General features: G+C 42.2%; 1 protein-coding gene across 1 annotated transcript in view; it reads right to left on the reverse strand.

The window, feature by feature from the left end:
* Window positions 1–19,666, reverse strand: part of CDKAL1 (CDK5 regulatory subunit associated protein 1 like 1) — a 645,112-nt gene that overhangs the window by 540,894 nt on the left and 84,552 nt on the right. The window lies entirely within an intron of this gene.

The following is a 19,666-nucleotide window of genomic DNA, read 5'->3' on the forward strand; positions in this document are numbered from 1 at the left end:
AGAAAGGAGCGAGAACGTCACAGATTAATGCAATTTACTGTGAGTGATGTCTCATTTTGGTATCACAAGTGGGTGATATTTGGGGTCATTTATTTTCTTACCACCCATCAAGGAGCCAACTTTGGGCATGTTCTAAGCCACACCAAAATGGAAGCCAAGTTCAAGGAGCCAGGTAAAGCCAAGCAGCCACACAATTAATTGGGAAAATCTGCACAATCTATTGTGTGCCACACATCATTTTGGAAATGTACCATCATCTTTTCCCCCTAATCTGACCCCATTCATATTTCCAGGAAAATTACATGCAATATGATTTCATGCTTTCTTTTTCTCCAGGTTCTACTCAAACCAAATTATAAATACAAGATTTAGTCATTCACATTAACAAATATAAGTTCCTTTATATTACCTGTTTAGGGTAAGAATGAAACCAAACATCTAAAATAATATTTTAATCCTGTATAACATTTTCCTACTTTACAAGTATTAATGTATTTTATCTTCAGTACCCCTTCGCCTCATCTTACAAATGCAGAAAGTGTGGCATGGCACTGAAGTGACTTGCCAGAGGTCATAGAGAAAGTCACTGTGTAGAGAAGCTGAGGCTCTAACCCTGGTCTCCCAACTCCCAGACCTGTTCCTTAAACACTAAGACAATCCTTAGATCCATGTGGACACAGTATTTTTGATAATGTAATTCCCATGCCATATCACCGATATCCAATAGCTACCAAAGTTTATAATACCATTTTAAAGTAAATGGGCCCTTCAGGCATCTGGCCATCTCAGCAGTAATGTGAGTCAAAGTTAAACACTTCAAACATATTCTCCAGAACAAGTAAAAAATTAACTCCAATAAGCCCCTACTAATGCACAAATGCGACTCAGAAAAATGCAGCTAAGTGTCTTACAAAACCTATTGACATTATAAGAGACCAGGCTAAACTGCCGTCAGCCTTGATGGAGTGCCTGTTAACGTGCTATAGCTGCTGATAATCCTAGAAACCTCTCCACACTTTAACAATGCTATACTCACTGAACAGCAGCAACTGGATCTGATTCTTAGGCCTGGTCTACACTAGGAGTTTATGTCGAATTTAGCACCGTTACATCGAATTAACTCTGCACCCGTCCACACCACGAAGCTATTTAGTTCAACATAGAGGTCTCTTAAATTCGACTTCTGTACTCCTCCCCAACGAGGGGAGTAGCGCTAAATTCGACATGGCAATGTCGAATTAGGCTAGGTGTGGATGGAAATTGACGCTAATAGCTCCGGGAGCTATCCCACAGTGCACCACTCTGTTGACGCTCTGGACAGCAGTCCGAGCTCGGATGCTCTTACCAGCCACACAGGAAAAGCCCCGGGAAAATTTGAATTCCTTTTCCTGTCTGGGCAGTTTGAATCTCATTTCCTGTTTGGACATCGTGGCGAGCTCAGCAGCACTGGCAACGATGCAGAGCTCTCCAGCAGAGATGGCCACGCAATCTCAGAATAGAAAGAGGGCCCCAGCATGGATGATCGGGAAGTCTTGGATCTGATCACTGTGTGGGGCGATGAGTCCGTGCTTTCCGAGCTGCGATCGAAAAGACGGAATGCAAAGATCTATGAGAAGATCTCGAAAGCCATGGCAGAGAGAGGATACAGCCGGGATGCAACGCAGTGCCGCGTGAAAATCAAGGAGCAGAGACAAGGCTACCAGAAGACCAAAGAGGCAAACGGACGCTCCGGATCCCAGCCCCAGACATCCCGTTTCTACGAGGCACTGCATTCCATCCTAGGTGCGGCCGCCACCACTACCTCACCACTGACCGTGGACTCTGAGGATGGGATATTGTCGACGGCCGCTTCCTCGGACATGTTAGCGGACGGGGAAGATGAGGAAGGAGATGAGGAGGACGAGGCAGTCGACAGCGCTTACAACGCTGATTTCCCCGACAGCCAGGATCTCTCCATCACCCTTACAGAGATCCCCTACTGACCGTCCCCAGGCGTTAACCCGGACACAGAATCAGGGGAAGGATCAGTCAGTAAGTGTTTTAAACATGTAAACATTTATTTTTAACAGAACAGGAATATTAACAATATTAACAATGGGTTTTGCATGATTACTTTGCCCTAGGCGCTTAACGTTTCAGTCCTTGGCAGTGTAACTACTGAAAAAAAATCTAACAATGTCCGGTTTAGCATGATTGTTCTGCCCTAGCCGCTCTACTGTTTAGTCCCTGCCAGTGCAGCTACAGTAAAATCCGGTCTATATGTCCGGGGATAGAGCTGAAATCCTCCAGGGACATCTCCACGAAGCTCTCCTGGAGGTAATTGGAAAGCCTTTGCATCAGGTTCCTGGGGAGAGCGGCCTTATTGGGTCCTCTGTAGTAGCAAACATTTCCGCGCCAGGAGACAAGCAAGCACTCCGGGATCATTGCCTTGCGGAGCATGGCGGCATACGGCCCTGGTCTTTGCAGGCTTTCCCGAAGCATCCTTTCTTTCTCCGTCTCTGAAATCCTCATCAGAGTGATGTCGCTCATGGTGACCTGCTTTGAATTAGGTAGGGGAATGTTAGTATTGGGACTGCTTGCCTGTTCCTTTACAGAACTGTAACCGGCAGTTTACAGCCACGCGGTGGAGGCGGGAGAGGGGCAGCATACAGGGATCTTTCCCTGGGACAGCCGCGAGGGGGTGGGACAGGGGCAGAGTTCATGCTTGCCGGATTGCTGGCAGCAGGGACTGCCATTGCTTTGAATGTGAAAGGAGGCCAGTGCTATTATTAAAGTTTTAAGCAGCCACAAGTCTACGGCTTACCATGTCGGCCTCCTACACAAATTCCGGTGTCCTGCCGCGCTTCTCTGATCTGCACTGCAAGACCCCAGGCACTGAATGTGAAGGCCGAAAATTCGACCTTGTCCTGAGTGCGCATGTGATAGGTGCTGTGCATGGTCTTGTTCACAGAGAAAGACTATGTTCTTTGTTCACAACGAAATTTATCTTTCTGAGGAATTCACTCCCTTTTTCCCATCCCACAGCTGCGACTGTCTCCCTACCTAGCCTGGCATCACACTCCCAGAGGCTAGCGCAGATTAGGCGTAGGAAGAAGAGGACACGGGAGGACATGTTCTCGGAACTTATGGGCTGCTCCCGAGCCCAGGCAGCCCAGCAGACCCAGTGGAGGGAGAACTTGTCCCAAATGCACCGATCACACATGGAACGGGAGGAGAGGTGGCGGCAGGAAGACCAGCAGGCGACTCAAACGCTGCTTGGACTAATGAGGGAGCAAACGGACACGCTCCGGCGCCTCGTGGATGTTCTGCAGGACCAGAGGCAGCAGGACAGAGCCCCGCTGCAGTCTATCTGTAACCGCCCTCCCCCGCCACCAAGTCCCATACCCCCCTCACCCAAAGTCCCAAGAAGGAGGGGAGGCAGAGTCCGTGAAAACTCTCACTCCACCCCTGCAGACTGCTCAAGTACCAGAAGGCTCTCATTCCCCAAAATTTGATAAGTCCTTTCCTTCCCGCCTCACCCAAGCCCCCGGCCCAGTTTCATCCCCCAGTTTCATGTGTAGTTGCTAATAAAAAAGACCTTTCTGTTAATTACTGTTTCCATCATGTTCTTTTAGAGGAGAGTCTGTCTGAAGGGGGGGGGAAGGGGGTTGGTAATTGGACAGGACAGTCACCTTTACCAGGGTACAGAGGTGGGGGCAGGTTCAGCAGCAGGGCACACACACATTGCAGTCACTAGTTACCCTGGTCAGTCTGGGAGGTGGTTTTCATGTTCTGTGTGTGTGTGGGGGGTGTGCTATGTGACTTTGTGGCGGGGGAGGGTGGTTAGAGATCTTATGCAGCAGTCCTTATCCTGGATCACAGAGCCACGCAGCAGGGGATCTGTAACCGTCCTCCCCCTGCCACAAAGTCACATAGCCCCCACACACACAGTCCCGAACAGGAGGGGTGGCAGGCTCCGTTGAAACAACCAGTCCACCAGTGCGGAGCCTGTCATTCCTGGAGTTTAGAAGCGTCCTTTGCATCACTACACTACACCTGCTCCCCAGCACAGTCTGCGTCCCAGGTTCAACACTTTACCGAGAAAACAGTAATAAAGAAAACGGTGTTCATTAACAAAATTGAAGTGATTTTATTTTTAAACGTGTGTTGGAAGGGGGTGAACGGGGTATGTAACAGGAGAGGATAGTGAACATTTACTGGGTAAAGAAACGGGGGCAGGTTCAGCTTCTCTGTAAACAAACTTAATAGTCACAGGTTACCCTGCTCACTCAGGAACCTAGCTTTCAAAGCCTCCCGGATGCACAGCGCGTCCCGCTGGGCTCTTCTAATCGCCCGGCTGTCTGGCTGGGCGTAATCAGCAGCCAGGCTACTTGCCTCAACCTCCCACCCCGCCATAAAGGTCTCCCCCTTGCTCTCACACAGACTGTGGAGCACACAGCAAGCTGCAATAACAATGGGGATATTGGTTTTGCTGAGATCACAGCGAGTCAGTAAGGTCCTCCATCTCCCCTTGAGACGTCCAAAAGCACACTCCACCACCATTCTGCACTTGCTCAGCCGGTAGTTGAACAGTTCTTTTTCAGTGTCCAGGGCGCCAGTATAGGGCTTCATGAGCCACGGCATTAGCGGGTAGGCTGGGTCCCTGAGGAGGACTATAGGCATCTCCACATCCCCAAGAGTTATTTTGTGGTCCGGGAAGTAAATACCTTCCTGCAGCCGTCTAAACAGACCAAAGTTCCTGAAAACACGAGCATCATGAACCTTGCCCAGCCATCCGACGTTGATGTTTGTAAAACGTCCCCTATGGTCCACCAGTGCTTGCAGCACCATTGAAAAGTAGCCCTTTCGGTTAATGTACTGGCTGGCCTGGTGGTCCGGTCCCAGGATAGGGATGTGAGTTCCATCTATAGCCCCACCGCAGTTTGGGAATCCCATCGCAGCGAAGCCATCTATGATGACCTCCACGTTTCCCAGGGTCACTACCTTTGACAGCAGTAGCTCAACGATTGCGTTGGCTACTTGCATGACAACAACCCCCACGGTAGATTTGCCCACGCCAAAGTGGTTCGCGACTGACCGGTAGCTGTCCGGCGTTGCAAGCTTCCAGAGGGCTATGGCCACTCGCTTCTGGACAGTCAGGGCTGCTCGCATCCGGGTGTCATTGCGCTTCAGGGCAGGGGACAGCAACTCACAAAGTTCCAGGAAAGTCCCCTTCCGCATGCGAAAGTTTCGCAGCCACTGGGATTCATCCCAGACCTGCAGCACTATGCGGTCCCACCAGTCCGTGCTTGTTTCCCGGCCCAGAATCGCCGTTCCACAACATCCACATGACCCACTGCCACCATGATGTCCTCGGCGCGGGGTCCCGTGCTTTGTGACAGGTCTGTGCCACTCTCAGACTTCAGGTCCTCACCGCGGTGCCGTAGCCTCCTCGCCCGATTTCTCAGCATCTGCCTCTGGGAAAGGTGGATGATAAGCTGCGAGGTGTTGACAACGGCCATAACTGCAGCGATGGTCGCAGCGGGCTCCATGCTCGCAGTGCTGTGGCGTCCGCGCTGTCACTGACCAGAAAAGTGCGCGAACTGATTTCCCGCCGGCGCTTTCAGGGAGGGAGGGCGGGAGTGACGGTTGGATGACGACAGTTACCCAAAAGCACCCTCGACACATTTTTTTACCCAGAAGGCATTGGCGGCTCGACCCAGAATTCCAATGGGCAGGGGGGACTGCGGGAACTGTGGGATAGCTGCCCACAGTGCACCGCTTCCAATGTCGACGCTTGCCCCGTTAGTGTGGACTCACAAAGTCGAATTACTGTCCTTAGTGTGGACACACACGTTCGACTTTGTAATATCGATTCCACATATTCGATTTAAGTAAAATCGAACTACTCTCGTAGTGAAGACATACCCTTAGACTTAGACTAGACTTACCTGCTTGATTTGCATAAGGTTACAAAAGGAGGACTTTTCTTATTAACCAAATCCCATTAAAACTGCTCATGATTCTGCTTTTCTGTGACATTTTACACATCAGAATTCTAAAGAGGCTGGTCAAAAACACTCTTTAAATTGACACTATTGAGGCTGGCAGGCCCAACATCCAAGCAAATAAATCCAATTTGTCTGCAGACTCCATGTAATTTTATATTCACACATTTTTCTCGAAAAACCCAAACCATCAGTAGCCAAGTCATGAGCAACCCTACAATCACCAGTGTATGTACAGTGTGAAGGAAAAATATAGTTTGTAAGGAAATAAATTTCATTTTCATGCTTCCACAAAGTTGTAAATACTAAGAAGAGTTATTAAAAATTATGAACGAGTACCCTCCTAGAATGTGACCTAAGATGATCATTTTAAGCCCCTCCTGTGTAACGCATTTCACAAACCACACACAAATCAGCGCTTCTGCTTTCCCAGTTAACATGACTTTAGTTGGTTGTTTTTCCCATTCTTGTTTCCCCTAGAAGAAAATTTAACCTGGCGGGATATAAACAATTATCATTCATTCCATGCAAAAGCTCAAGGGCCTAACCACAGCAGATGGGTGCCTAAGGCCTGGTCCACACACAAACTTGCATCAGTTTAACTAACAGTGTGATTTTATATCCATTTAGTTAAACCAGAGCAATTGTGTGTGAGAACGCTCATATCAGTTTAAACCTGGTTTAGTTTACTGCGCAGTTAAACCAACAGAAGACAGGATTAAACCAGTACAAGAATATTCACACAAAAATGCATCTGAGACTAAATTGGTATAAAAGCTAAACTTGTGCATAGATAAGCCCGAAACTGACTAGTAGCCTGACGGCAAAACAATGGATCAAGAAGATTCTGAAGTGTAGTATAAATTCCGTGCAAATCAAAACGAATCTCAGATTTGCTATCTAGATAACTCCCATCATAAATACATAAACCCAATTTTTTTTAAAATTTCAAATGCCTTGGTCAATATAACTAAGATACAAAAGAAATTTATGTTATACCGCAAAGTACAGCTATTCTTCATAAACTTACAATTTTTTCCATATACAACTATTTTGTGCCTATCAGTTAGAAGATGATTTGTTTTCTCACTAATTTCCATACACTTGTTTTCACAAGAGTCAGGGACAGTTTTTTATTGTAGTGTGTAATTTAAAACTGTATTTTATTCCAATACCTTTTTCACAATCTTTATTTCTGTAAATTCTGCCTGTATTAAGTCATATCCAGAAGCAATTTATTGATTTCAAATGCCTTGCTTCCACTTATTTCTCCTGATATCTAATGCCCCAGGACTCTGAATTTAAATTCCATCTAAGATAGCTAAAATATATAGAAGCTATCTGACCCAGATATATCCAAATACTTATTAAATTGTAGCTCCCAGCTATTTATTGACTTTCACAAAACTGCTTTCATACTTTATCCATTTGTTACTATCTCAATCTTCTGCAAAGCCAGAGATACAAGCTTAAGGTACCATACCCAACAGCCACAAGAAGCTTGGCAGTGGTTAATTCCTACCCCGCAACTGGAGTATTAAGCGAATTTAGTGCTTGTGAAAGTTACAGAATGAGAGCACCGGAAATTAAAGTTTACTATTTATGCTCATAATAAATACCGTATGAGAAGCAACACCCCACCAAAAAGCTTTAGTTATGTCTGGTCTTCAACCCTCTCGGGCAAAAGTTGCTCAGTCTCCATGCCTATTTATTGAGGTCAGGAGAGGTGACAGTCAATTCATGGGAAAGGGAAGAGTTAAGGTGCAAGGCCGGAGGTAGAGAAAAATGGAGCTTATCCAGTGCATGAAGAAGAAATGTTTAGCTATTCAAACAGTAACAAGCAGCACAACCTAATCTGCCTCTCCTCCCAGCTACCAAATCTTTTCACACTAATTCCACTACATAATACCCAAAACTCAATTCATCCACCGGAAAAAAAGCTTGCGAGTCCCCTTGCAGCCACCAGATCCTGTAAATCCATCCCTCAACATGTTACCCAAATTACAGTAATCTGACTGGAACCCAAACATCTTACTTTGCACAGCAGATTGGAAACATGAGAAGGCAGGAAGACAGGAGGAAAAGAACAGTATGCTACTGTTAGCTACAAACAACAGTATCCCTAACACCAGAAATCTTGGTAGTTGGTATGTAAATACAGAGATATGCACTACAGCCTCCCTCACCACTCTCACACACCAAATTTATAATGCTGTTTTTTAAATGCTCGGAGTGGGAGATATTTCCAGAGCCTTTGTCTGTAGAACTACGGGGATCCTCAGCAGCTCTGAGAGACAAAGCCAAGCAGACAATGTTTTCAGAAGAGTTCTCTCAATAGAATACTCCAAACTGACAAGGTTTTACAAGACAAACTGACTATGTTTAACACTTTCAGTAAGTGCTAATAGTGGCCAACTGTTAAGGTTTGATTGGGACCATCTCAGGTTTTACTAAACCATTGGGAACTTTGCAGTACCAGAAAACCTCCTAGGCTCCAATCAATAGCAGACTGAACTCCCTGGAGAAACCAGCAGCAAGTGCCGAGCACTCGATCCTGGCTGCTGCAAAGCTAATTAATTGTCCTGTCTACAAAACCCCCCAGCTGCAGAGACTGACAGAAGGAGGAGGGGCAGCACAGAAGACGGAACATAGATGGAGCTCTAAACGGGGAGGACACACAGGTACAGGACCATCCACCTGAAGTCCTTAACTGTCAAGGTGACCCCACAAATTACAAATCATAACATTCAAAAACGAGTAGGAGAGCACTTCAACCTCTCTGGTCACTCAGTAACAGATTTAAAGGTGGCAATTTTGCAACAGAAAAGCTTCAAAAACAGACTCCAATGAGAAACTGCTGAACTTGAATTAATATGCAAACTAGATACTATCAATTTAGGCTTAAATAGAGACTGGGAATGGGTGAGCCATTACACACATTGAATCTATTTCCCCCATGTTAAGTATCCTCACAGCTTCTTGTCAAACTGTCTTAAATGGTTTCAGAGTAGCAGCCGTGTTAGTCTGTATCCGCAAAAAGAACAGGAGTACTTGTGGCACCTTAGAGAAGTGAAGGAAGATATACATATATATCAAAATATTCTGAGTACATAGCACCTACAAGATCTCTATCAAGCATTCTTAAAACTACAATACCCACCTGCTGAAGTGAAAAAACAGATTGACAGAGCCAGACGAGTACCCAGAAGTCACCTCCTACAAGACAGGCCCAACGAAGAAAATAACAGAACACCACTAGCTGTCACCACCAGCCCCCAACTAAAACCTCTCCAGCGCATCATCAAAGATCTACAACCTATCCTGAAAGATGATCCCTCACTCTCACAGATCTTGGGAGACAGACCTTTCCTCGCTTATAGACAACCCCCCAACCTAAAGCAAATATTCACCTGCAACCACACATCACTGAACAAAAACACTGACCCAGGAACCTATCCTTGTAACAAAGCCGGATGCCAACTCTGTCCACATATCTATTCAAGTGACATCATCACAGGACCTAATCACATCAGCCATACCATCAGGGGCTCGTTCACCTGCACATCTACCAATGTGATATATACCATCATGTGCCAGCAATGCCCCTCTGCCATGTACATTGGCCAAACCGGACAGTCTCTACGCAAAAGAATTAATGGACACAAATCTGACATCAGGAATCATAATACTCAAAAACCAGTGGGAGAACACTTTAACCTGTCTGGTCATTCAATGACAGACCTGCGGGTGGCTATTTTACAACGGAAAAACTTCAAAAACAGACTCCAACGAGAGACTGCTGAGCTGGAATTGATATGCAAACTAGATACAATCAATTTAGGATTGAATAAGGACTGGGAATGGCTGAGCCATTACAAACATTGAATCTATTTCCCCTTGTAAGTATTCTCACACTTCTTATCAAACTGTCTGTACTGAGCTATCTTGATTATCACTTCAAAAGTTTTTTTTTCCTCTTACTTAATTGGCCTCTCAGAGTTGGTAAAACAACTCCCACCTGTTCATGCTCTCTGTATGTGTGTGTGTGTGTGTGTATATATATATATATATATATATCCTCAATATATGTTCCATTCTATATGCATCCGAAGAAGTGGGCTGTAGCCCACGAAAGTTTATGCTCTAATAAATTTGTTAGTCTCTAAGGTGCCACAAGTACTCCTGTTCTTTTTGTCTTAAATGGGCTATCTTGATTATCACTACAAAAGTTTTTTTTTTCTCTCCTGCTGACAACAGTTCATCTTAATTAATTAGCCTCTTAGAGTTGGTTGGGCAACTCCCACCTTTTCATGTTCTCTGTATGTATATATATCTCCTCACTATATGTTCCATTCTATGCATCCGATGAAGTGGGCTGTAGCCCACAAAAGCTTATGCTCAAATACATTTGTTAGTCTCTAAGGTGCCACAAGTACTCCTGTTCTTTTTGCGGATACAGACTAACACGGCTGCTACTCTGAAACCTTACAATTTTAAGTTACCCAACACATTACTATTAATATTGCCACACCATTTAATAATAATTTAGGTTCCAGCAGGGCTGGATTATGACATTCTGCGGCCCTAAGCTATGTCAAGTGTAAGAGGCCCCATACCATAAAAAATGAATTTATTATTTTCACAGAAAGGATATTAAATAGATCACAAATATATAAACGAATATATAAATATATAAACACGAAAGCTTTATATATTAGCATATTCACCTCTACCCCGATATAACACGAATTCGGATATAAGGTGGTAAAGCAGCACTCCAGGGGGGCAGAGCTGTGCACTCCGGTGGATCAAAGCGAGTTTGATACAATGCGGTTTCACCTATAACGCAGTAAGATTTTTTGGATCCCGAGGACAGCGTTATATCGAGGTAGAGGTGTATACAAAGGGGAAGTTGTATAATCATCTTCACTTTCAGCAGCCCTCTCTGTAACAATGACATCATGACAGAAATAAATTTTAGACAAATTCTTTGAACTAATTGCATATGTAAGTAAAGTAGAAGTAAACAATATAAAAAATACAAATTAAAAAAATACAGTAAATAATACAATTTACTAGTAGAGTTCTCGGAAATTTTTCTTTTCTGTTGGGGCATCTAATTGTGGAATCCCTTGTCTAAATACGCAATGAGACTATTAGAGGATATTGTGAGGGGTTGGGTCACAGAGACCCCCTTGGGACTGCCACCTGATGTGCTGAGACTACCACTGAGCCCGTTTTCCCTGGCAGTTTGGGACTTCAGAACCCTGCCTTGTTCAGCCAGACATGCCAGTCTGCTCCAACGCAGACCCAGGGCCTGAACCATGTCCCCCCAAAACTGCATACTTAACTGAAAACAGCTTAAGAAGCATATTTTCATAAAATCATATGAATGAAACGTCACAGATATAAGATGGCAATAGAAGATATAGGATGCATAACCACAAGCTTAAAGCTCAACTATTAGTTATATCGATATGAATTACAGGTAATAAGCAGGCCCTCAAAAAATTGTATGAGGGTTGTATTTTTCCAATAAATTGATTTGTTTTGTTTTGTTTTTATAGAAGGTTATGCTGAATTACCTAATATTGGTACTAAAATTAGTAGCGGAAAGTTTTTATTGAAACCAGTAAAAATTAATTTTATATTATAAATATTGAGATTTATATATCTATACAATATTTTATATATATACACATATACATACACACACACAATACATACACACACACACACAATATAGTGTGTGTGTGTGTGTGTGTGTGTGTGTGTGTGTGTGTGTGTGTGTGTGTGTGTGTGTGTGTGTGTGTGTGTGTGTGGCGCGAAAACCTGTGTTATTGTACCAGGATATTTCTGTGACAGTTAGTGCTATTTTTTCTATGTTCTCACAGGAAAACAAAAGAGGATATATAATTTTTTTTACACAATGAATAAGGAAAATTATTCTTCTTCTCATATGAACAAATGAAAAACCTTTGATTAATTTTGTTAGGGAAATACAAAGCTTACCCAGACTATATATAAAATACTGTATACACTCGTTCTTAAGCCGAATTTTTTTAGTAAAAAAGGGAAGCACCAGAGAAGGGGGTCGGCTTATGAACGGGTCTAGAGAGGGAGAGGTGGGACACAGCCCCTCCCCCCAACAGAGGGAGCAAGGAGAGGCAGCACAGCCAGCAGAGCCAGAAGGGAAGAGGCGGGGCCAGAGTCTCTCCGCTTCTGGCCGCACTGCTCTCCCCCCCAGCCTCCGAAGCAGCTGCAGCCCCGGGGCTGGCAGGCTGCAGCAGTGCTGCTCGGCCGCGCCCCCCAGAGCAGGCTGTGGCTGTGCTGCCCGGCCCGCCAGAGCACGCTACGGCTGTGCCGCCCGGCCCAGCCCACTGGAACATGCTGCAGCCGCGGTGCCCCCCTGCCGGAGCAGCTCCAGCCAGGCCAGAGACATCCTCCCCTGGCCCTCCCCAGATAAGGTTGGAAGGGATGGAATGGGGAGAGTGTGGGGGTCCCGGGCTAGGGGTCGGGTCATGTGGGGGGTGGTCACAGGGGTTACTCCCGACTCCCAGCTTCTCCTCCCCAAAAAATGTCCCCACCAGTTGCTGTCCTGGCCCGTCAAGGTAAGCAGCTGGCGCGCCGGAACACTTTGTTTACTTAGGTTTACCTCTGTGCCTGTGGATGCTCGAGGTAGACAAACCATCTCGGCCCCCCAGCGGCTTATTCTGATGGCCTGGGAGCAAAAGTTTGCTGACCCCTGAATTATAGGGTCGGCTTATGAACTGGTTATAAAAATTTCCCATTTTTACTTATGCATCTTGCGGGGCGGGGGGGGGGAGCTTATAAACAAACCAGCTTATGATCGAGTATATATATATTTACAAATGTTTGTTCCGATTTTAATTTTCTCTATGAAACAGTGAATTGTTGGGATTTTTCGTTTGCCATACTATAAAAATACAATGTATTGTGCATATGATAGGTGATTTATAAGTCTACATAAGAATTTTTACACAGCATACTACCTATAATAAAATATTATCTTGCACGCTCCAAACCCGCCGATCAGAATATCCCAGTCTTTTTTTGAGGCTGACATCTCTCTTCGTGTTTGCTTCTCTATCCCCTTTCTCCCCCAGGATTACTAATTAATCTCAAATAAACTTTTACCTCTGACACACAGAGTAACAACAAGCTATATGCGAAAAAGAGAAAGAAAGAACAGAAAAAAGACTGGTAATCTCTAGACAGGCATTGAGAAAGTGAGAAAAAATAGCCTATACTCAAGCAAATATAAATCATATATGCACATAGTTTGAAATAACTTCCTATGTACTCAGAAAATTTTGATATATATGTATATCTTCCTTCACTTCTCTCAAAACCCTCTATTTATCCTATCAACACACAATGATATTTACTCTGAAGGTTCCCAAAACTGACAGAGGGAAGCCAACACAAATTTATCCTCCTCAAGAACCACTCGACCCAAGTCCATAAGATGATCACCTGCATACTCAAACATGTGAAGCATGGATAGCGCATGAAGCAGAAAACGATGTGCACACACACTACAATACACAATTGTACGTATGTACAGATCAAAAGAAGAGAACACACTAACATACGAGTATGAGCTTGGCAGGATTGCTTCACAACACTGTCGTCTCCGAACTCACATTTTTCCCAATTTTATCGGCAGTGAGATTATTTATCTATTTAAATAAATTATGAAGGCACCGTCAGAATTTTACCAGTAGCAGCAGGCCAACAAAATGCTACCTTAGGAGACTCATAGCAGACTTATAGAAATACTAATTTTAGAAGTGCAATTATCATTTTTCTCAATAAAAATGATAATTGCCTGTCAATAATGAACAATTAGTGAAGGGTAAGAGTATTTGTGTAGCCAGATGTGTACATTTTTATCAGATTTGAATGAAAATGTCTATATTTAGAGAGAATCTTCTTTTCCCCATATCTCCTTTATTTATCAACCGATTTTGATAAAATTTTAAATGGAGTCAGTTTTGTCTTTTTTAGAGGCCCTTCATATTGCGAGGCCCTAAACTGTAGCTTAGTTAGTTTATACCTTAATCTGGCACTGGGTTCCAGTCTGTTACCGGGTGCATAGTTTCACCTATTTTATAACCACAAAGAAAGAAAAGAAAGGTTTAATACTTGTTTTTGTCTGGAATCCATAGCAAGTCTCTTCAATGGAAGCAACTTGTTTGAAGCAGTCCCCCAAATGGTTCTAAATATCTTTGTTGGGGGAAAGTCAATTTTATATGGTAGCTCATAGGTATTGTTGTTAGAATATGACCCTCTTTCTTCTTTAACAAAGTCAAATGTACATAAAGAGGAAGAGAAAAAGAAGAGCCAAGGATAAGAAACTGAATCTTCTGTCTTTGATGTTTGCAATTTAACTGCTAGAAGACCACAGGCACAGCATATGATTAGCAGCCACTCATAAATCTCAGCACTGGAAAAACATCTGACCAAAGTTGCTTTGATTCTTCTCCCACTTAGACATATAACCCTATAAGACAACAGCTTTACTCTTCTGGATCTGGAAAAACCATCTTTCAGAATCATGGAAAAGAAGTCTCAAAAGTGTAATGGTAAGTCCTTCAAAAGCCCCGGGCGTGGTGCTGGTGGGGATGGGGACAACCACAATGGTGAAGTGGGTGGATATTTTCTGCCACATTGCCTACTTACTCTGACTTCACCCCCATTCTGGACAATTTAAAACTTGAGCCCAGGGTAGGGAATAAGACCTCTGCACCTCAACTGAGAGTGACCCCAGGAAGGTAGAGGAGGTCAGAAACTGGTGCAAACTGGAGTGATCTCAGGAAAGGGGAGGTGCAGTTTAACAGGAAGCTTCAATGTGACTATCAATTATAACATGACTGCTGTTGTATGCTGTCTGCTTCACAGCATACAAATGGGGAGGAACTAACTGCTGCATGCATCAAGGATACACTAGCGAAGAACCTAGTTACCTGGGAACCCTGAAAGATTAATTTTTTTTTTAAATATATGGAGATACACCTATCTCATAGAACTGGAAGGGACCCCGAAAGGTCATCGAGTCCAGCCCCCTGCCTTCACTAGCAGGACCAAGTACTGATTTTGCCCCAGATCCCTAAGTGGCCCCCTCAAGGATTGAACTCACAACCCTGGGATTAGCAAGCCAATGCTCAAACCACTGAGCTATCCCCCCCCGATGCTTAGTCCTTCCTTCACCACCACTTTTGGACTTCAGTGGCAGGGGAGAACCAGCACATCTAAGACTAAGTATTTCTGTCTCAAAACAATTAAGACATTTGGAGGATAAGGCATTCTTCTACCTCTACAATCTTAAATTAATAACAGATATGGTGACTTAATTTTGCTAATGTCACACAAGACAGCTATCACAGCAATAAGTGAATTATAGACCAGTGGTTCTCAAACTTTTCTTTTTGTGGATCACTTGAAAATTGCTGAGGGTCTCGGCGGACCACTTAACAATCTTTCCAAATATTGTTTGTACCATTAGATAACTATTGTAAAGCGCTTTGGACCACAGTTTGAGAACTGCTGTTATAGACCCTTTCCCTACAAGCTGATCTATCTGCATGGAATCCAACTGATTTCACTGGCCTTCTCTGTGTGAGCACAGGTCTCTCCACAGGCAGAGCATGGGCCAATGTACGGAAACATCCTTACAAATATTTTAAAAACACATTTAACCCATATAAGCATTCTCTCAAAAGCACAGTGGATAAAAATCAATGATTTAAATTTTTTTTTTTTTTAAATCGGATTTTTTTGATAAAATGCTTTTTGAGGAAAAAACCTACCTAAAGATAGTTTTAATTAAGATACATAATAGCTCAAAGATATCTCATCATGGAATAGGGATTATAAATTCTAATTCTATAGTATGAGACAATATATTCATGTAATGTTTAAGAAAAGTTTTGTAAATGAATTCCAATAGTTCATGGATTAGGGACCCCAATTTTATGGGGATCCAGGAGCTTCTGTATAGATTACTTAGGTTGATCGTTCTAACTACCCAATGGGACTCAGTGCTCAGTCTAGAAGATACCATCAGAGATGCTTAGTTTTGCATTTCTCAAACTTTGGATTTGTGTCTCCAGAGATAACATGCTTGTTAACAGCAAAAATGTTTTTAAATAAATAAATAAATATATAGATCTGAGAAATAACAGACCTCAACCCTATTGTCCCTCTACAAATTTGTGTACACAAAGTCAATCCTTTATCTCTCTCTAAAAGTGCAAAGTTTCAAAAAGTTCAATGAATAGAAGATTGATGGAGGCGGAATAGATCCAGACAAGATGTCTGGAGATGAACGTGAGAAGGGAGGGACAGGCAGTAGAAACAAAAGCGAAACTGTTTGAGCAGCATATTCCAGAAGTCTTGAGGGTCTTTCTGAGTGTAGCCTTCATTGATTTGAGATCTTCCATACCATTCTCTCACTAGAAGGGAAAACCTATAATGGCATCAGGCTGTAAAAGAGACCTAGTTTGGGAATATTTTAATGAAGTTCCCCTACCTTTGGGTAAGACAGGCATGCGTGCAAAATGCAAACAGTGCAACAAAAATGCAAGCCCTGGTTGCCCAAATGAAACAACATCACGAGAAGTGTTCCTTCTCAGGAGGAAGCTGCGCTGAAGATGATGAAAGGAACATGTCTGAACATGCAGGATCTTCAGGTTGGTAAACTTTTTTATTTCATACTTCTTTCTTAAGGACTGCCTGTCTTCCTTCTGGACTACTCTTGAGTTCTCATGTTTGAGCAAAAAATATAGTTGTTACTCTATGGTACTATCATTTTAGATGCAGTTGTGATAAAAAAACATATAGCTGAAATAGGCAGGTCTTCCTTTTACAATTTCACCTTTAAAGTAGTACTAAGTGTCAGTGAATGCAATGAGTAATACTAAATGAGCAGTATGGTAAAGATAATTAAATAACTGCACTGACTTATTTTGTTTAGGAGACTCCATCTTCAATATACAGGATTCTGAAGACTATCCACCTTCAAGATCACTATCATTTTCTATAGTTTGAGTTATCTGTCAATGATAGTGTATCAGTCACATCATGTATGTCACATAGCAACAGTATATCACCTGTAGCAAAAAAAAAAAAGAAAAATCTCCATCATCCAGAAACAACCATAGATAAGTTTGTGATAAGAATCAGCAGATTACAAAGAGGTAGTTGATGTAAAAATTGCCCGTTTTGTTTATGCAACAAACTCTCCTTTCCCTATGATTGAGAACCCACACTTCATTAACATGGTTCAGTCATTAAGACCAGGATACAATCCACCCAACAGAGCAGATGTTGCAGGCAAATTGCTGGATAAAGTGCATGAAAAAGAAATTGAGCAGCGTGCAAAAGGTCTAGAGGGTAAAATTGTTAACCTGAGTCTTGATGGGTGGAGCAATGTCCACAATGATCCTGTTGTATGTGCTTGTGTGACAACAGAAGAAGGGAAATGTCTTCCTTACAAAAACAATTGATACATCAGGAAATGTACACACAGCAGAATACTTACAAGTAGCAGTAAAAGCTATAACAAACTTGAAAAAAAATTCAAATGTCTAGTATGCAGCTTGGTCACAGACAATGCTGAAAACGTATCCAAGATGAGAATAAATTATTTAGGAGTGAAGAGAGTCCCAAGCTAATAACATACGGCTGCAGAGCAGTATTTGATGCACCTCTTAGCCAAAGACTTCAGTGTTCCAGAAATAAGGCTAATATTATTGAAATTGCAAAATACTTCAGTAACAATCACTTTGCAGCAGCTGCTCTGAAAAAAGTGGGAGGAACCAAGTTAACTCTCCCACAAGACGTGTGATGGAACTCAGTAGTGGACTGTTTTGAGCACTATATCAGGAACTGGCCTATTCTGATGACAGTTTGTGAACAAAACTGTGAAAAAATAGATGGCACTGTCACAGACAAAGTTCTCAACATTGGGCTTAAGACAAATGTTGAACACATGCTGAGTACCCTGAAGCCTATTTCTGTAGCCTTGAACAAAATGCAGGGAAATAGCTGTTTTATTGCTGACGCTGTTGAAATTTGGAAGGAACTGAGTGAGATCTTAAAAAGAGAAATATGCAATGACCGAGTTTAATTACAAGCATTAAAAAAAAAAACGAATGGGACAAGCACTATCTCCAGCTCATTTTCTTGTGAATATTCTCAATACTCGGTACCAGGGTCAAACCTTAACTGCTGAAGAAGAGGAGTTGGTTATGACATGGACATCCAGCAAGCATCGCTCCATAGTGCCAACTATAATAAACTTCAGAGCTAAGGGTGAACCATTCAAGAAATATATGTTTGCTGATGATGTTTTAAAGAAAGTCACACCAGTGAACTGGTGGAAGTCACTTAAGCACTTGGATTCAGAGACTGTTGAAGTGATAATCTCACTTTTAACAGCAGTAGCTTCTTCTGCCAGTGTAGAAACCATATTTTCTTCCTTTGGACTAATTCATTACAAATTGAGAAATCATTTGGGACCTGAAAAAGCAGGAAAGTTTGTTTTTCTTTTCCAGATTATGAACAAACAGGAAAATGAAGGTGAAGACGACTGAGTTAGCTGCAGAAGACAATATTTTAAGTTTCTCGTGTGGATCTGGCTGACATAGTAGATTTAATTTTTCTTTAAATTATTTCATTTAAATGTTTTAGTTAAAAACAAACCTGATTTTAAGAAACTTGAATGTTTAACTAAATTCAAAAATTCATATGCTTGTTTTGTTAAAGTATTATATGTTTGCTATTGAAGAAAAAAATCCAGAATACATAACGTTGTTGTTTTAGTTAAATAAAAATTTTAATGTCTGTCTGGTGATGTTCTCCTAATACAGCATGGTAAGAAAATCCTCCAAATATTAATGATTAACCTGTTCAATTGGAGATAGTTCACCTCCCAATGACTTCATAAATATCAGCTTCATTTACCTTTGGTAATTGAAATAACCAATCATTCATTTTCTGATATAGCTGTAAAACTAATCTGAAACGTTTTCAAAATAAATCACTGTTTAAAAATGTATAGTGTGTACCTTCTAAAAATAAAACCTACAGCTATCTCTGAGTTGTGAAGAATATGTATTAAGGTTATAACAACCAACAAGAATGCACTTTTATGTAGAAATCCATGATTAAATCGAGTCTTCCTGACTAGTGATTAAAATCATGATTTAAAATCAATTTAATTCAAATCAAATCCACCCTGCTCAAAAAGTAAGTAACATGGCATCTACTTGTTTAAACTTTGTTATGACTAGTGTACTTTAACTGTATTCCCTAAAGTCATTTTCTTAAAACTCCTTTTTTATGATGCATTGTTACAACTGTAAGCATTTTAAAATCATATTTTTTGAATAGCTTAGACATTTCAGAAGTCATTTTTCACTTTCTTTTTACTCCTAATAGAATTTGTACCTACACAATTTTACTTTTTGGAATTTATTAAGATCTGGTTACGCAAGACTTATTTTAAACCATCCATAAAGAAAAAGGATGCAAACTCTCTTTTGATGGTTTTTCACTCTATATGCATCCGAAGAAGTGGGCTGTAGCCCACGAAAGCTTATGCTCTAATAAATTTGTTAGTCTCTAAGGTGCCACAAGTACTCCTGTTCTTT

The sequence above is a fragment of the Emys orbicularis genome, chromosome 2 (assembly GCF_028017835.1).
Source record: "Emys orbicularis isolate rEmyOrb1 chromosome 2, rEmyOrb1.hap1, whole genome shotgun sequence".
In the NCBI taxonomy this organism is placed as follows: domain Eukaryota; kingdom Metazoa; phylum Chordata; order Testudines; family Emydidae; genus Emys; species Emys orbicularis.